This window comes from Lycorma delicatula, chromosome 5 (assembly GCF_047948215.1).
Source record: "Lycorma delicatula isolate Av1 chromosome 5, ASM4794821v1, whole genome shotgun sequence".
Classification (NCBI taxonomy): domain Eukaryota; kingdom Metazoa; phylum Arthropoda; class Insecta; order Hemiptera; family Fulgoridae; genus Lycorma; species Lycorma delicatula.
In genome coordinates, this window is record NC_134459.1 from 37086650 (window position 1) to 37104742 (window position 18093).

An 18093-nucleotide genomic window follows, 5' to 3' on the forward strand; every position below is an offset into this window, starting at 1 on the left:
TAGTACAGTAAATTTGTATTTTTATTTGAAAATCCTTACCTACCTATTGATGTTTTTTCCATATGTTAGGGGTGATGAGGGAAGCTTAACTCCAGATTTTTAACATCCCCCTCCCATAGATTTTTGAAAACTCAAAAAGTTTTTGAAGTGCGTTTTTCTCTCAATCTACGCATTTTAAAGAAACGTTTTTCAAACAAAATATGTAGAGGACATTCTCCTCTACAATTAATGTCATTAAAGTTATGCCGTTTAATTTGAAATTGAAATACTAGGTGGCGCTGAAGTTGTAAAAAATGAGTTTTTTCACCGAAAAAAATTGTTTTTCGTCTGTATTGCATTTGAAAAGGTTGTTAATCTCAGAAAAACAGACAACTTTTATTTATACAATTTTCTTGTACGACTTACCGTTTTGGAGCTGTAGCTTGTGAAAGTGTGAAAATGTTGTGAATTGGGCACGTGGTCGAAACCGGTCTAGTCGCTGAACAATGCCGATCTCCCCGGCTACAGTAGCAATAGGACCGCTGCGTTACCATTGTACCGCTATAACTCTGGAATGCTAAGTCGTACAAGAAAATTGTTTGAATAAAAGTTGTCTGTTTTTTTTTTGAGATTAACAACTTTTCCAAATGCAATACAGACAAAAACAATCTTTTCCGGTGAAAAAACCCGTTTTTTACAACTTCAGTGCCACCTACCATTTCAATTAATAATTATACGGCATAACTTCAATACATTAATTGTAGAGAGAATGTCTTCTACATTTTTTGTTTGAAAAACGTTTCTCTAACATGCATAGATTCAGAGAAAAACGCATTTCAAAAACTTTTTGACTTTTTAAAAAATCAATGGGAGGGATGGGAGGAGGATATTAAAAATCTGGAGTTAAGCTTCCCTCATCACTCCTAACGCATGGACAAAAGATCTATCGGTAGGTAAGGATTTTCAAATAAAGCCTATTTTGATGACAAATTGCCTGTACTAGACTGCTAGTACCGCCACGCCCGCACGAATGAAATAAGGTATGCGTGAACGCTTTAGTTAGAATCATTGAATTAAATAAACAAAAAACATTTTATTTAAGTAAAGTGATAAATATTTTAAATAATGTTGTGTGTATAAGGCATGCATCAGATAAAAACGCGTGACGGGGAAGTCCTAAAAATCTGTTTTCAGATTTTTTTTTTAGAAATTAAAAAACAATATTAATAAATTATGTAAATATCATACCTTGTTTAATAATACACAGTAATTTAGTGCATCTACTAACATCTTTTACTTTATAATGAAATTTCCTACAAGGACATATTATAAAAAATATGTTATAAAATATGTTATAAAAAATATATATAAAATATTATAAAAAATAATCGAAAAAAGGACATTTATCCAACATATAATGATTATTTATAAAAAGTTTGAAAGTTAAGTTGACATGCAGGGCAGGTATTATTGAATGCGATTTTCTTCTTGTAATCTACAAGATAATAATTTTTCGTTTATTTAATTTTTCAATGATTCTAAGTAAAGTGCGCGTGTATACCGTATTTTATTTGCGCGGGTGTAGCGGTACTAGCGGCGACGGTTGGCACTAACTAAATTAATGAATTTTCACAAGATACATAAAAAAATTTTGCTTGTCGGGCGATCCAGTTCAAGACCCAGCCAGACCGGATTATTTTTTTACACTTTAAATGCTATTCATTTATTTATACCTGTGACGTCACAACATAGCAGACGACTAAAACAGCAATTTTTGAGAAGGGGGTGCGATTTTAAAAAGTTTTTTTGCAGCTATTGTTATTTTTTAATTGTTAACAAATGTGCTTAAGAAAAATATGACCTTAAATAGGCGAAATCTCGAGATACTGAGGGTGACCTTACTCTACAGCCTCACCTCCTTGACCTTTTAGTTTGAAAATTGTAATCCAAAAATGCCCCATATATATATATATATATATATATATAGAAGTAATCTGACCAAGTTTGGTCAAAATCGGTCCAGCAGTTCTGGAGATATAATTATAAGGTGATTTAGAGGCTAACACCGAACACATACGAATACTTAACATCCGGAAAATTTCCATCCGGTTTTTTGTATTTCTTAAGTGTCAAAACATCAATATTCGGTAAAACCGTTTATACCCAAATTGGACCGATTGCAATACTTTCTCTCCTAGAGCTATAGCTCTGCCATAGCGATATCCAAGCGGGAAAGTAACAATTAAAATTAGAAGATTATATACATGCTATCTTAATTTTTAAATACATCCATTATGATATTCAGGTATGTTTAAATATTACTCCTGTTCAACTGCCTGTTATAGGATCTAATTACCAAACAATGTATTTGACTCCCGTCTTGTAATAATAATTATTTCACTTTTTAGAAGATGGCAGTGAGTAATATTTAATCTAAAGAAAATTTAATGTGAATAATAAAAGAACACTAATTTACTGATATATTTTTAACCAAGCCATCACTAGAAAAAGAAAGCATGGAAGTTTAACTTTTAAAATCACATCCCATATTAATTACATATTGGACATAAATACTTACAAAAAATTACCTGCACTTAAAAGAATTGTACAGTATCACATGCAATTCAAAGAATTTTACAGCACTAACTAAATATACAAAATCCGCATCGAATGAATTTCTAATGTTAATGAAAATTTACACACAACTGAAATTACCGGTTTAATAAATTAATCTATTTTTTTAAAAACGAATGAAATAAAGCCAACGAATGACACTTTCTAGAACGGCTTACTATCGGAAACTAACAAACTTGAGTTTGCTTACTGATAACAACTGTTTGCTTATTTTATTGAAATAATGGTTATTCATATCAAACAAATTATAAAATGTAATTACAGTAAAATAAATCAACTTAAGATAAAAATAAAACGCCTGTGGTTATGTGTCAAATTTACTCACTAATCTTAAGTAATTTATAAATTTAAAATTGTAGTTTCTGATTAGAAGATACGGCAAAACCTGACCTAAGTATCTTTGAACATTAGAAATTACATTGTTTAAAAACAAACAGATTAAAAATAACATAAAAATTACACTTTTTTTTTTGTAAAAATATGTTTTTATATTAAAATAATTATACATTTTATTATAAAAATAAGTTTGTGTTTGAAAATGCTTTTAAAATTTAATTTTCAAGTAAAATACAAAATTTTTTGGTTTTTCAAAAGTTCAAAATAATAGCAGTTTAATTTTATATATATATATATATATATATATATATATATATTAGCTCGGTAACTGTAGGTCTGTTCAAAATATAAATTATTTGATAAAATTTGAAGTTGTTAAATCGTGAAAAGAAAGTAAATTAATTATGAAATGAATTAAAAATTGTGATTGTACTTTCGCAAATTAAAATCAGAAACAAGATGAAGTTTAAAAAAAAAAACAATCAGCAAGTGGCATGAATCCCCTATAATAAATGAAGTAAGCAACCTGTCATCTCATATTCTGTAGATCAGGATTTGAAAAAGAGGAGTGAATCGGAACATCTCAAAAATAATATCTTCAAAGATAAAGTTTAAATATAAACATTTTACACCCGTGAAACAAATCAATTAAAAAAAATAATGTTTATAACTAAACAGCCACAACCAAAAGAGTTAAAAATTAGATTTACAGACAAAAACAGTTTTATATAAGCAAAATTAAAATTTTAAAAGGAAACCCAGGGAAAAAATTGGAGAAAACGCTTGACTAATGCTTGGAACAGCACCCTTTTTTTAAACCATACGAGAATAATATAATAAAATTTTAATTTAAAAACAAAATTGCATTACCACGTAACCAAAAATAACAGATTAACAGTAATTTTAGAAGATTTCAAAAACCATTCAATTCAGTCCACAGAGAAACTTTCAAGAAAAATTCAAATAAATTAAGAAAAAAAATAACCTACACAAAAAAAAAAATAAATAAAAAAATATTAACAGGAATATTTTCAGAAGTAAAAATTTTGGGCAAAATTTCGAACTGATTTAGATAAAAACTGAAGTTACATAAAATGATGGACTCTCCCGATCCTTTTCAATTCTAATCTTCAGAAAGTAATCTGGACGATCCATGGAAAGTTGAAACAACTAGCAATTTACGATTCCGTAAAATTCTGAACAAAATTTAAATATCTCGCAACTAATCATTATGCTTTTGGGAACGATTTGGTGATCTTGGTGAAAAAAAATCCGAAGGATAAATTAAATTTGTGAGCTAGAAAAATGGTGTAGAGATCGTAGGCCTACAAATATTTGAAAAAATGGAATGGATCTCTAACACCAGTGAACAAATTAGAAAAATTGTAATCGCGGAAGGAAAAAAGATCAGAAGGCTAGCGAAGTTCAAATCTGTCGGGAGAAGTCATCACCAGAACTTATTAGATGAAGGAGATGGAGGTAAAACGCAATAAAAGTTTCATACCATGCGAAGGCACAGATCTATATCAAAACATGGATTTCAGGAAATGCGAAATATCAAAATTTCAAAACAGTGATTCTATTAGGGGTCTTATACGGTTCATAATGAACACTTTCTGTAAAATAAATTTCGATAAAATAGAAAAAAGTCTTAAGAAAATTTATGGGTCAAAACTTTAAGACGGAATTTACAAATTAAAAACAACAAAAGAAATTTACCAAAATTTGGAAAATATAAAATAAAAATGATAAGATTAAGATTTTACGGACACCTCTTCAGAATGGATGATAACAAATTAAATGATTTTTTTTATATTTTCGAAAACAGGAAGACAAAAACAAAGGACGAAAGAAATTTGGAAAAGAAAAACAACAATATTTAACGTGACCTCAGTTGGCCTATGGAAAAAAGTAATAATAGTAATAATAAAGTAATTGTTTAAACTTTCAAGCATCTTCAGCTGACAGGAATGGTTTATATTAGTCTCAAGGCAAAGTTACATGATATTTGTTTTAACAAAGCGTAATCAAAACTTTGAGTCAAGCTGAGAAGGTAAAATACGAGTATATTACATCTTTTTTTTTCATTTTTACTCAATAGCACGTTTTATAATGCTAGGAAAAACTTTAATTACGAAAAATCAAACTAAGAAGTTAATGTTATCTATTTTAAAACATATATCGAAAAGACGAATACAATAAAATCCCCTTCATAATAGTATAGTTATTAAATTATGTCAGCACTTTTATGAAATATTATTAAATTACGATTAATTAGATATGTACAAAATAAACATTATGATTACGAATATAAGACGTGAGAATTCTTTCACGAAATTTTTATAATTAGTTACGTTCCATAATGCATTGTTTCTAGAGAAAAGGAGTAAATCAATTGTTCTTTTGCAAAATCTGTCCCAGTATTTTGTTACGGCTGTGGCAAAAGGAAAAAATTTGAAATAAAAGAAATTCTAAACTACTTTCTCTGAAAGTGTTGATTTTCACCAGTTCCTGTGATTAACTGAGAGAAGGAAGATCTTCTAGACCTGAATGTCGTCAGAATTTTGTTTGATTTAAATGAAGTGACGAATTCTTGAAAGAAATTGAACACTATATACTTTGTGATGCCTTTAGTCATTAAATTATTAAAATTTCTGGTCTAAAAAGCTTACAGAAGAACATCAACCGAAAATGAATGTTCTATTTCATCAATATTCTCTTATTACAAACACGAGAAATTCCAAATGTAAAAATGCAAATCAGGAGAATATGAAGTGCAATAACTATAGACATAGATATTTAACATAAATCTTTCCTGTCAAAATATATAAGTAATAAACAATTATTGTACTGAAATTGTCACAAACTGCGTATTCCATTTCTTCTTAAAATTCAAATTTATTATTCACTACAAAAATCAAAACAGATATTTAATAGATGTTGGCATACACATTATCTACAGTAATTCATGCATTAAAATTTTATTTATTGAAAAAAGGGAGTACGAATTTATTTTCAAAACGTTTTAGGTTAATTTACTAACATAATTAGTTTGGTTCACAATTGAGTTGTTACCGAACGACTTTACAATTAAGAATATGTAACTCAATCCTTTGAGAACCGCGTAACAATCGTATTCAGTCAGAATGTATTCACGTTTGACTGCAAAATTTGCTTGGCCATTTCGTAAGTATCGCGATTCTGTATTAAAAACTATATAATCTGTAGTATCGTTTTGTAAAATCTGCATCGTTTACTCTTTGCGACATGGCTTCGTGTAGCGACAAAATTATCCTTCCAGTAAAAGATCGAAATTAAACACCGCTATATGCCGCTACGGTTTTTCGACTCGTAAATCAAATATATGAATTGAAATATTCCTTTCTAAATTCAATTCACAATTCCAGGAAATACATTTCCCATTCTCCCTATTGCCAAAGATACCGCTGGTGCTTATAAAAATACATAAATTTTAAACCGATAATACGTTATTTCTTTCCTTATTAAATATTCCCTTGTTATAGTAAAAGATCTATAGTAATATTTTAATTCACATATTAAAATGAAACCTTACAACATGTGTATAAACTGGGTTGTTTATACAAATATAAATACTGAATCATAAATGGATATGGATTGGTTAACAAATAATTTTGTTATGCTCATCGGATAAAATAACGGAGAAAAATTTCTTATGTGGATGTTTATCAGATTTGTTTCTGGAAAAAGGTAAAAGTATTTGGATTGTTTATGAGTGTTAAAACTATCAAGACAGTACGAATTTTATCGGTCAAAATTAGTTTTATTCCAATTAATAAGTATTACTTTCACCTTATGATTGGTTAAAAAATAAGGAATATGATTGGTTGAAATTACTGTCTGATAATTAATCAGTACCTTTTACAGTTGTGATTGGTGAAATGTAGTACCGTTTTGATTGGTCAATCGTATTCATCCGCGTAATTGGTTACCAAAATACGATATGATAATTGGATAGTTAGTGAAGTAATCTCTGGGGATGGATAATGTTAAGTGTAATATGCGATACGCATGGTTGAATATGAATTGCTTTATTTTTATCGGCTTGTCTTTATGAGGATTAAAAACGTATTTAGGTGATATTTCATTTTTTTTTAAAAACGTAAGGTGACTGTTATGAAGGGCTAAACTATTAACAAACTTTCATTAAATTGCACCACAATTAAAAACTAATGAATCCTCATTTTATAATTTTTTACATATTCTAACATTACTCTCCGACAATGTAAAATTTAATACAAAAATTATTTACTATATACGCATGTTTTTTTTCCGATTGCCCGTTAAAATAAACGTGCATTTGCATGAAAAATGATATAAATTAATGTGAAAATTTACCTGTTTGGAAATTTTATAAGGCTTGAATATTTACTGTGAAATTTTAAACAAATTTATTTCAAATTATAACATAGAAGATACCGTCAACTCGTTATCACGTTTGTTTTCAATTTAAAACCATAAAAATTAAATATGATTTGCGGTTTTAAATAAACTTTATGAGGTAAATGTATATGTGTACTAAATATAAAGTAAAAAGATTATTCTGCAATAATGTATAATAAATATAATTATTTACATGCTTGTCTTTATATGCATAATGAGGTTTTGGCTTAAATCTTAAACCATTTCATTAATTTCTTTCCTAATAAATCTGACATTCATACCTGTTATTCTTAAGAAAGCTTATCATCGTTTTGGCAGGACTTATATTTCATTTCAGAAAGACTTTAATCTTTTGGTTTTCGGTTAGCCATTTTAAAGAATTCGATATCATTAGGAAGGAAATACATTACAAATAATTAAAATTTCATCAATGTGTTTATGTACAATATAGTTTAGGAACGATATAACATATATATTTAAGTGTTTTCATGTACACTATTTGACACCTCTTTAATTTGAATTCAGTGCTTTTATTACTTGAAAAAAAATGGAGTTTTTTCTTAACAATTATTTTGTTTGCTTTAAATCCCTATATGTATTACGTGATTCGTACACTTAAAATGCACCGTTTAAACTTTATTTAATGAAAATTTCTGCGTACAGTTGTAGTTATAGAGACTACAGATATATCAATATTACGTGCGCGCACACAAACACAAACACACAAGCGCGCGCGCGTATATTATTTACTTTTTCTGTAAAATAAATATTTCTTTAAACATCAAAATTGTACACCGAAAACAAAGTAAGAAAGTGTAATGTTATAGATAGGAAATCAGTTTAATCTTTAGATTAAAAGTGTTTATCGACTAGTCATATAATTATCAAGGTACAACTTTTAAATGATAACAATCTAAATGCGTCAAACTTAAGGAACACAAACGCTCGTATACGATTTTAAGTACACTAACACTCATTTTAATTCCTGATAATTAAGAAGTTGAAGAGAGTTTAAGATTTTGTTCATAAATCTCTATCTTTATATGATCTTTATTTTATAAGAATGGTTGTTAGATTACTTGTTTAATACTTCACATCTGAAGGTTTAGCAACGGCTCCCCATTCCATTTTTGTTTTAATCCTTTCTTTCATCTACCTCTTTCCAAGTCAATTCTCTCTTCCATGCAATTTTGTTTCTCACACCCACTATGAATTTATATATATATATATATATTCTATCTAATTCGAGAATATTCTTTTTTTTTTTCTTTTCTTTCAGGAAATTATTGTCAGATTATATATTATAGTGAGCCTTCTCCCTTTATTTTTCTGGCTTCTCTTTTTCAGGCTTCTTAAATAATTGATTGCATATACTCGTATATCGAATGCAATGTATATGCAAATTTATCGCATATATATGCGAAACATATATTACTACTACATTGTTTTATTTATGTGATTGTTTTTCTTTATAAGATAATGAACTATAACCAAAATGTAGGCACCGGAATGTGCCGATTACTAGCGGAAAATCCCGATTCGTTAGTATTAATTTCTATAGTTAAATTTCTAATTTAATTTTTGTTGTATCAATTTTCATCACTCCAAAAAAAATATTACATTAGCAGAGGCGTGCCTACGCACGCCTCTGCAGCTAGTACATATTTTAAAACACAAATAGTTTAATTGTTTTATGCTACGAATTTCCTTCTTAAAAGAAAAACTCAAATTAATTTCATATAAAGATTTTACTAACAGCTAAGACACAAAAGTTGAGTTATTAAACTTTTCAACCACTGTTTTTTTAATTATTTTTAATACTCATATTATTATTTTTAGTTCTGTTACTCTAAGTAAGTTTTTACCGTTTTTTTTGCAAGTTATTTCTTTTCTTGCTGATTTGTTGTTTTTCAGCTTTTCTTTTTTGCCAGTAATTTCTAAGGGTTTCAGATCTTCTTGCCCTTTCTTGTTCAGAGTACACCCGGCTTATTGTTTTCTTGGGTTTTGATAGGAATCTTGTTTCTGTATTTTTTAATTTCTCATAGTTTCCGGTTTTCGTTTTTAGGTTTTCACGGGTTATGTATAATTCCGCCATGTCTTTCTGTACTTCGTATAACCAGTTCGGTCTGCTTTTCTTGTTCCAGAAAAGTTCGGGTAAAAGGTTTTTACCGTTTATTACAAAGAAATTTCGTTCTCTACGCCCTTTAGAATAAAACAATTCTACTTTCAGTTAACAGTGATAGACTAATGTCCCGTCGGAAGATAAATGAAAACCTACCAATGTTACCATGCGTACTAAAATAATTTCCAGACCAAAAAAAATAACATGTCATTATTTGATGAAATAAAAATATTTATTTCATTTTTCTAGATCTTATTTATAATAGCAAAGAAAAAAAACTCAAGTAAGCACTTTACATTAAATACTAAAATTAGAATGAAAATTGTATTATATATATTATTGTAATAATTAGATATAAAATAATAAAGTAAAAATAAATGTATATAGAAAACTTCAAATAATATATTTAATATTAAAGAATTACTAACAATAAAAAAGAAACAAAAAAAAGTCAGTTCAAACAGATATACTACATGGATGTATTTCACACATGTGACGGTGTTAAAGATAGGCCGGCCGCTTAGTAGATACATGATGACGCGGATACAAACATTTTTGCTGATTTGATTGAGTAATCAGTCTCAAATAAGTGAATTACATTTTATAAATAAATTATCAAATTGAATTATGAAATACTATTTTGCAACCTTCCGTGCTTAACTAGCATTATTTCCGATTGCGGAGTCACACACCAGATTACTGTTTTCTAATGATTGTGCAATTTATTGTAGTCTACGAGCCAGGAATATGGTATTCTGGACAAATACTCTGTTATGCATAAGAAATGTTAAAAATTTATTCACCTTTATGGAAAGGAATGACATCGCAATATTTGTTCGGAACATAATTTTTTTTGTAGTACGTGAATTGTGATTGAAGACGGTTAATATCTCAACATTAAAGTAGATCATGGGAACAGTCAGGCTCTAGATTATTTTTCTGTAGAGAACGTAATGTCTTAACTGTACTTCTAAAGCCTTGTGATTGGCCGTGGTTTACAAACTTCCTCCGTTACAACAAAGCCCCGACCTTACCTCATCCGACAACTCATTACAAATAATCAAAGTCTATTTATCTAATCTCGATACGCAATAAATTATATATTGCCTAAAAGTATGGGGGAAGCCTGTCAAACCATAACTTCGGAGATTCAACACAAAATATCAATGAGACGCATTACTCTATGCATTGAGCACGGTGGTGTACTCAAAATACACTGGATAAATAATTTTTAAATTCAAATATATATAAAATTTCAAAATGTGCTAAATCCACAACGTAGATTAGAAGTACGGTCTTCTCGGACAAACGTAAAAAAAAAATTAATAAAAAATAAATTAAAATCACACTTAATCAGGAATGATTTTTTTATGCTTTGTTTTAAGTTTATCCTGAACTTGTTCGCTGAACATATTTTATTAGCTAGTACTTATTTCTCAGTTGTTTTCATAAAGTTTATTTTTATTATAATTTTGAATTAATAAATTATAATGTTTTAAAAGCGTTATTTGTAAGATAAATATACAAAAGAAAAATATGCTGACATACGATTATTTCATTAAATTTTATTTTAACAAGGAAACTAAATCAACTGTTTTATGATTTCCGGGAAGCTTTTTTTAGCTTCTTAAGTTATTCTTAGTTTTTCTAATTACGTATATAAAATATTACGTAGTAGATGATAAAATTAATCCAATCCATTGAATTCAGTATTTCTAAATATTTAATCAATTTAACGAAATCAACTTTTACTGTGTATTTACAGAAAGTTTGTGGTTTATATATTATACGAAAAAAATGTATACATAATGCAATTCGTAATTAATTATATATTATTAAATGTTGTATAAAATTAATTCTATAACTCAAATTTTAATGAAATATTTTAAAATAATTTCTCCTTATTTCCGTTATTTGCTATTTTAATTTTTAAAGCTACACTCTTATCAATTGAAAAACAATATTACTCTTAAAAACCAGTTTACAAAATAAGTTTGCTTGAAATCTAAATATAAAAAAATTTTCGATTTTTAAACAATTAACAATAGTAGACACCAAAAAAAAATTAATATAAATGTAAAGTTAACAAAGTTGTATGTAGAAAAATTAACAAAATAAAACTAAAAACAAAGAAATAAAAAGAAGTGTGAATTGAGAAATATTTATGAAACTCTACATATGAAATATTTTAACCGGAATTTTAGAAAAGAGGGAGAAAAACATATACATATATATATAAAACTTTTGCTGTTGTTGGCAATCTCAATAAAAAGCGTAACTTTAGTTTTAAAATGTCTAAACTACTTAAAAAACTAATCCAGACAGCTCACACCACATTTATAAATGTGGTAGTTAAAATTATCACAAGAAAGGTATAAACAGCGTTAACCTTAAACCAATCGATAAAATATCCAGTTTAATGAAAAAAAAATTTAAGTTGTAGTTAAAAATTAAAAACGTTCTTATGATTAAAAACTTTTACAAAACGGTTTTTAAAACAAATTTCAACTTCAAACATTATCAGTTTTCTATTATATTTCAACAAACATGCTTTGGTATTACCTATTGATAAATTATATTTCCCGACTATCCTTATCCGGTTTATCAATACATAATTTAAAACCATTATTATATATTTAATAATAAATAAAAAGTTTAAAAAATTTTAATTTTGTTCCTAAAATAGAGTTTTAAAGGTTTTTTTTAAAAGCTAAAATAAATATTATACTACTCGTATTTACTATGTAAACTGAAAATGAATGTGTTCACGTACGGTAACATATGAAGAGTCAGATAATAGACCCTCCATTCATTAGAAAAGTAACCTGCCCGTGCCATAAAACACAGGAAAATTTTATTCGAGTCAATCCTTCCACAAATTGTAGAAATAATTATAATACTTTCAACTCAAAAAACAAAAATAATGACAAGCAGTTTTAAATAACTGTTGAAAAACTTGTTAGATTCTTACATGTAAAAAAGTGTTGCTTAATGAAATCTTTGATGGTACTACTTAAAATTTAAGTTCGCTTTTACATTTTAATTTTACTTACGTCGATATATATAATCTTAATGCTTCTAAATAAATAAGTAACGTTAATTATTTTAAAATATTAAAAAAAGTCATTGTAACTCGTTGTCCATTAAGTATTTTTTTATACTTCCATTGCAAACAAAACATTAAATAAAGAAAAATTAAACAGTTAATTACTTTTTCTACTTATTTTTCCAGCTAAAGCTCGATTGGTGTTAAAAAGCTATAAAGGAAAGGAATATATCGCCCAAAATTTCGTTGTCGAGTTTTTGTGAGTATAGAAGTTTCAAAACAACCTAAGTTCAAAAAACCGTAGACATTTCCGGAAGATGAAAAAAAAAAATATATATATATATATATACGCACAAAACACATTTTTTTCCGTAAATATGTACATACATACGTGTTCGTCTGTGTTAGCCTATATTTTTATTAATATCTCAGGATAAGCTCAACATAAATTCTTAAAAATTTGTATACACAGGACATTGATGATATAAAATCGTACCAAAGTAGCCAGAGAGCTTGTGAGAATCAATTGTGGTTTTGATCTGCAAGTTAATTGAAAAACTGAAAGGGAATGGGGCACAGCTGTTGGGTTCCTTAGATTCTTATCCCTGCAGAGGATGGCTTAGGGGGTCTGACGCTGTGGAAGATGTCTATATATAGAATAGAATAGCAACCCGAGTGGCTACGGTCCTGCCTGGGTTCTTAATATGCCAATATAGGCGTTTAAGCATCGAGCTCCAGTTAGCTTAGATATTCGCTGTTAGAATGAGTGGAGAACTCTGTGATAGAGCTGCAGTGTGGAAAGATGTAGGCAATAACCTCGCTCCCGAAAGTGGACCAGAGCAGAGAAATACAGGTTATGTTTTCATTAAAGGCTTAGTAAATTTGTTTCTTGATTTTTAAATTAATCAAGAAGACAATGAGTAAATTGAATTGTAGGACAAAACTGTCGTTGCAAACACTTGTTTTGTTGGTATTTTTAGTGTTTAAATACACAATCAAGTAATAATATGAGTGCATAATCTAATTTAAGTTAGATATAGGAAGAGTTTTTCTGTGAAACATTCGGTGTTAGATGAAGGCGCGGGAATCGCGCTTCTGAAACCAATTTATTTGATAGTTGAGGGTAGTAAGTTATGGTAGGTGGTCGTGGTTGGAAGTGGCTATACAATGGCGACAGTCGGTTGAGTAAATATGATGATGGAAATGTCTGCCGAGGCATTTGAATTGGTGACATCCTGACATAGGCCAAACTGATGACAGTGTTGTTTTATCAAGTTAGAGGGTGTAATAGACGACCTCCGGTAAAGCTCATCAGGACTATGAACGGAGGGGGTGGTGTGGCGACCGCGATCATGACAAGGCTTCCCCTGTCTTTCCCTGTGGGGTTTAGGATGGTCGTAATTGGAAGAGAAAAGATGGAAAGGAATTTTTTGTCATTTTGAATTTTTTATTTTTTTTGTATAATGTTTTAAGAAATAATTTATTAAAATTTTAGTACTAATCTAATTTAGTACTTAATCAACTAAGTACTAAATTTGATTAGTACATATTAAAATTCTAAAGATTATATCAATCAGATTTAGGTGTGGGGTACTCAACATTATTTCTGAACAGTTTTTGCCTCGCATCACGAAAACTCTTTCACCAAAAAAGTTGAAATTTGATTATTACGTATCACAGTTTTGGCTTGATTTACGACCCCATAGGAAAAGAGGGCATTCCAGTACCCAGTATCCCTCCCTGAAAATTGCTGTTTGTACCTATTTTTTCCTTCGTGTTTCAATAATAGCTCACGTTTACGTCTCGATAATAATTTCTTGACGCCTCAAGAGTAGTTGGCGAAACCTATAAATCTCGAATCATTCCCTAAGGGATTGATTCAGGATATCGAAATAAACAAAATTTTCTTGGAGACAAATGCTTCTTTTTCTGTCTGTCCATCATTTTGTTTTTGATTTTTTCAATAAAAATTTACATCCTAAGAACGGAATGAGATATATTTTAATGAGATTTTATGTATATCTAAGCATCATCAAAAAAAAAAAAGTTTAAATATTTTACCTTAGGAAATTAAAAAAATGGCGGCTATTAAAATTGTTTGTCATTCCAGGTTTCATAAATATTAGTTTCATCAGACAAAGCGTTCAGCCTTTTATTGTGAACAGAATGACATTTCATATGATTAAAGTAGTTGACAAACAGTTGAGAAATAGCTGAAGTTTAAGTGGATCGCAAAAATTATCTTTGAAAACACAGAAAAAGTGCATACTACCAGTCTGCATCCCTCCCTACAGACAAGCAGGTAAGTCAGTACCTAATTTCCGATTTAATTAATTTTTTTTTCTAAATTTTTAACTTTTTTTTCTAAAATAGATTTCCGAAATCGTTCTCTATTCGTGTTTCATACTTTATTTAATTGATTTTAATTTAAAATATTAGTAATAAAAATTTACTTACCCATTCGAATATTTGAAAAAAATCTGTGTACGTTGAAAACTGGAAAATTATAAAACCTTTTCCAGGCTTTTTTTTTTAATTTCCTAATGTAGTCTACATGAAAGTTGTCATTTACGTAAGGGACTATTTACAAATAATGTAATGTTTTACGCTGCATTTTTTATATTGTCTCTATTTTAAAGTAAAATTTTAAAAATATTACGTTTTATCTTTTGCACATCCAAATAGTGTCGGTGCATCATTCGTTATTTTTGTAATTAGCAAATTCTGTATTCAAAATTGGGGAAATAATTATTTTATAAAAAATATATTACATTACTAAGCTACTTTACCTTGATCATATATTCCAACATTTTATGATCATTTTTAATGTTTAAAAATTATTTTTACAATTGAAATTCATTTTTAAAAGCTAAAAAAATAAAACCTAATAAAGACCTAAAAAAACTCAAAACTTTAAAACCTAATAAATAAATGACGTAAAATATAATTAAATGAATATTTGAATACTGTCTTGAGTAAGATATCTTAAAATCTTAACATAGTTGGATCCTCTTCTATCATTTCATCTTTTAAATCATAATGAAGGTTGAATTTGAATTAACTAACATTTAACGTTATTAATCTGAAATTGGAAAATTATATTCATGTCCACTTTGATAAATAATCAATTAGCGCAGACAACGAATAATAAGAGGGTTATTTTTTTTCAAGGTCCGATCGGTCACGAAATTAAAACCACATGGAGCCAAGTCCGGGCTGTACGATGAGTGATCAAACAATTCCCAAAGAAAACGTTGCAGGAGCTTCTTTGTTACAGCTGCAGTGTGCGGCCGACGATTGTCATGGATAAAGACAATGCCTGATGACAGAATTTCTCTCCGCTTATTCTTATTCATTCACTATACAGCCCGGATTGACTCCATCCGATTTACACCTTTTTGATCACATGAAATGGAGGACAACATTTTGGCACAGACATCGAGTTGCAGACCAGCGTAGAAAAATGACTGAAACCACAGGCAGCTCCGTTCTATGACGAGGGTATTGGAAAGTTGGTAACACGCTACGACAAATGTCTAAATCGCAGTGGCGACTAAGTAGAGAAGTAGCGTAAATAGGTAAGTACATGTTACAAATAATTTTTTTTAATTTTCACAGTGGTTTTAATTTCGTGACCGATCGGACCTTGAAAAAATAACCCTCGTACTCTCACCATATGATTGGTTAAAAAACAAAGAATACGACTGGTCGGAATATTGTGCCTGATAATGATAAGAATTACTCTCACCTTATGATTGGGTAAAAAGCAAAGCATACGATTGATTGGAATTTCGTGCATGATAATGATAAGAATTACTCTCACCTTATGATTGGATAAAAACAAAGACTACGATTGGTTGGAATTTTGTGCATGATAATGATAAGAATTAACCTCACCTTATGATTGGATAAAAACAAAGAATACGATTGGTTGGAATTTTGTGCCTGATAATGATAAGAATTTCTCTCACCTTATGATTGGTTAAAAAACAAAGAATTCGATTGGTTACAGCCAATTCCGGGCTGTGTGGTGTGTGCATAAGAATAAGCGGAGAGGAATGTTGTCATCAGGCATTGTCTTTCTCCATGAAAATCGTCGGCCGCACAATGCAGCTGTAACAAAGAAGCTCCTGCAGCGTTTTCGTTGGGAAATGTTGTTCACCCACCATACAGCCCGCACTTGGCTCCATCCGATTTTCACCTTTTTGATCACATGAAATGCTGGCTAGGAGGACAACATTTTGGCACAGACATCGAGTTGCAGACCAGCGTAGAAACATGGCAGAAAACACAGGCGGTTCCGTCTTAATCGGAGTGACGACTATGTAGAGAAATAGCGTAACTATGTAAGTACTTGTTACAAATAAAAAAATTTTATTTTCACTGTGGTTTTAATTTTGTGACCGATCGGACCTTGAAAACAAAATAACCCTCGGAATACGTTTCTTTAAGATAGATGTGACTGATTAAAAAAATAATTAATATTTTACTATAAAATTAAAGATTATCACCCAAATTTACTTCCCCGAAGCTAATTCATTTTTCATTAATAAGTTATTGAAAATAATAATTATATTTGAAAAAAGCTGACAACGCATTTGAAGGACTTTCCCGTCACGCGGTTTTTTCTGAAGCACAGCTTACATACACATACACACACAACTTAATTTAAAATATTTATCATTTTATTTATATGTAATATATTTTGTTTATTTAATTAAATGATTCCAACTAAAACGCTCGCGCATATCGTATTTCATTCTCGCGGGTGTGGTGGTACTAGCGGCTACTTTAAATAATTTTTTACACTTTAAATGTTATTCATTTATATAATTCAACCGCTCACCTGTGATGCTGAAATACGCCTGTTTGTATGGGTATGAGAAATTAGTTTTCTCACTGGCATATGTGCACTCACCTTATATTATTAATCTCCACAGTGATACAAATATTTAAGAAGTTTATAATATTTGATTACCAAACCCTTCTACTTTAAATGGATTTTTTGTTTTAACTACTCCAAGTTTTTTTACAAAAATTGTTCTTATCTGTATGTAATAATGTTAATACACTAGTTTTTCCAGGTTGTGTCACTGAAGGGAAACTTCAAATTTGTCATTGGTTATTTCTTTAGGATAAAGTAACAGCAATAACCAATAAAGTTAGACCCTCCTCACGTTTAAAAAGTAAGCCATAATGCTCTGCCTGATGTGATTATTAAATCCTAAACCGGTATAATAAAATATGGAAACAATTAAATATATAGAATTTCAAAAGGAACAAAGGCTAAAATTAGTTAATACGTTATCTGATAAGCATGTATTTTATAGAATACGTATTAATATTACAAAAAAAAATTTAAAAGGAAAAATTGCTGCACGGACGTTAAAATCTATGGGTATTTAAATAATAATCCTCAAAGGCTACTGCATTTCATTCTTAACTGACTTTAGTACTATGATTTAAGACAAGCAATGCATATATTCTAAGAAAAAAGATAAGGTGGATGAAATGATAGGTGAAAAATATCACACCCTCACCAGCAATTAAACCT

At 29.2% G+C, this 18093-nt stretch overlaps 1 protein-coding gene across 5 annotated transcripts in view; it reads right to left on the reverse strand.

Annotated features, from left to right (window-relative positions):
* The window catches only part of Oct-TyrR (Octopamine-Tyramine receptor), a 1169363-nt gene that overhangs the window by 794537 nt on the left and 356733 nt on the right, over positions 1-18093 (reverse strand). For 2 of the 5 annotated variants that reach the window (XM_075365899.1, XM_075365900.1), the window contains exon 1: positions 2568-2755. The exons of the other annotated variants lie outside the window; for them this stretch is intronic. The gene's annotated coding sequence lies outside the window, so the exon portion shown is untranslated. Of the gene's footprint in view, positions 1-2567; positions 2756-18093 lie in introns of those variants that run through there. 5 annotated transcript variants of the gene reach the window in all.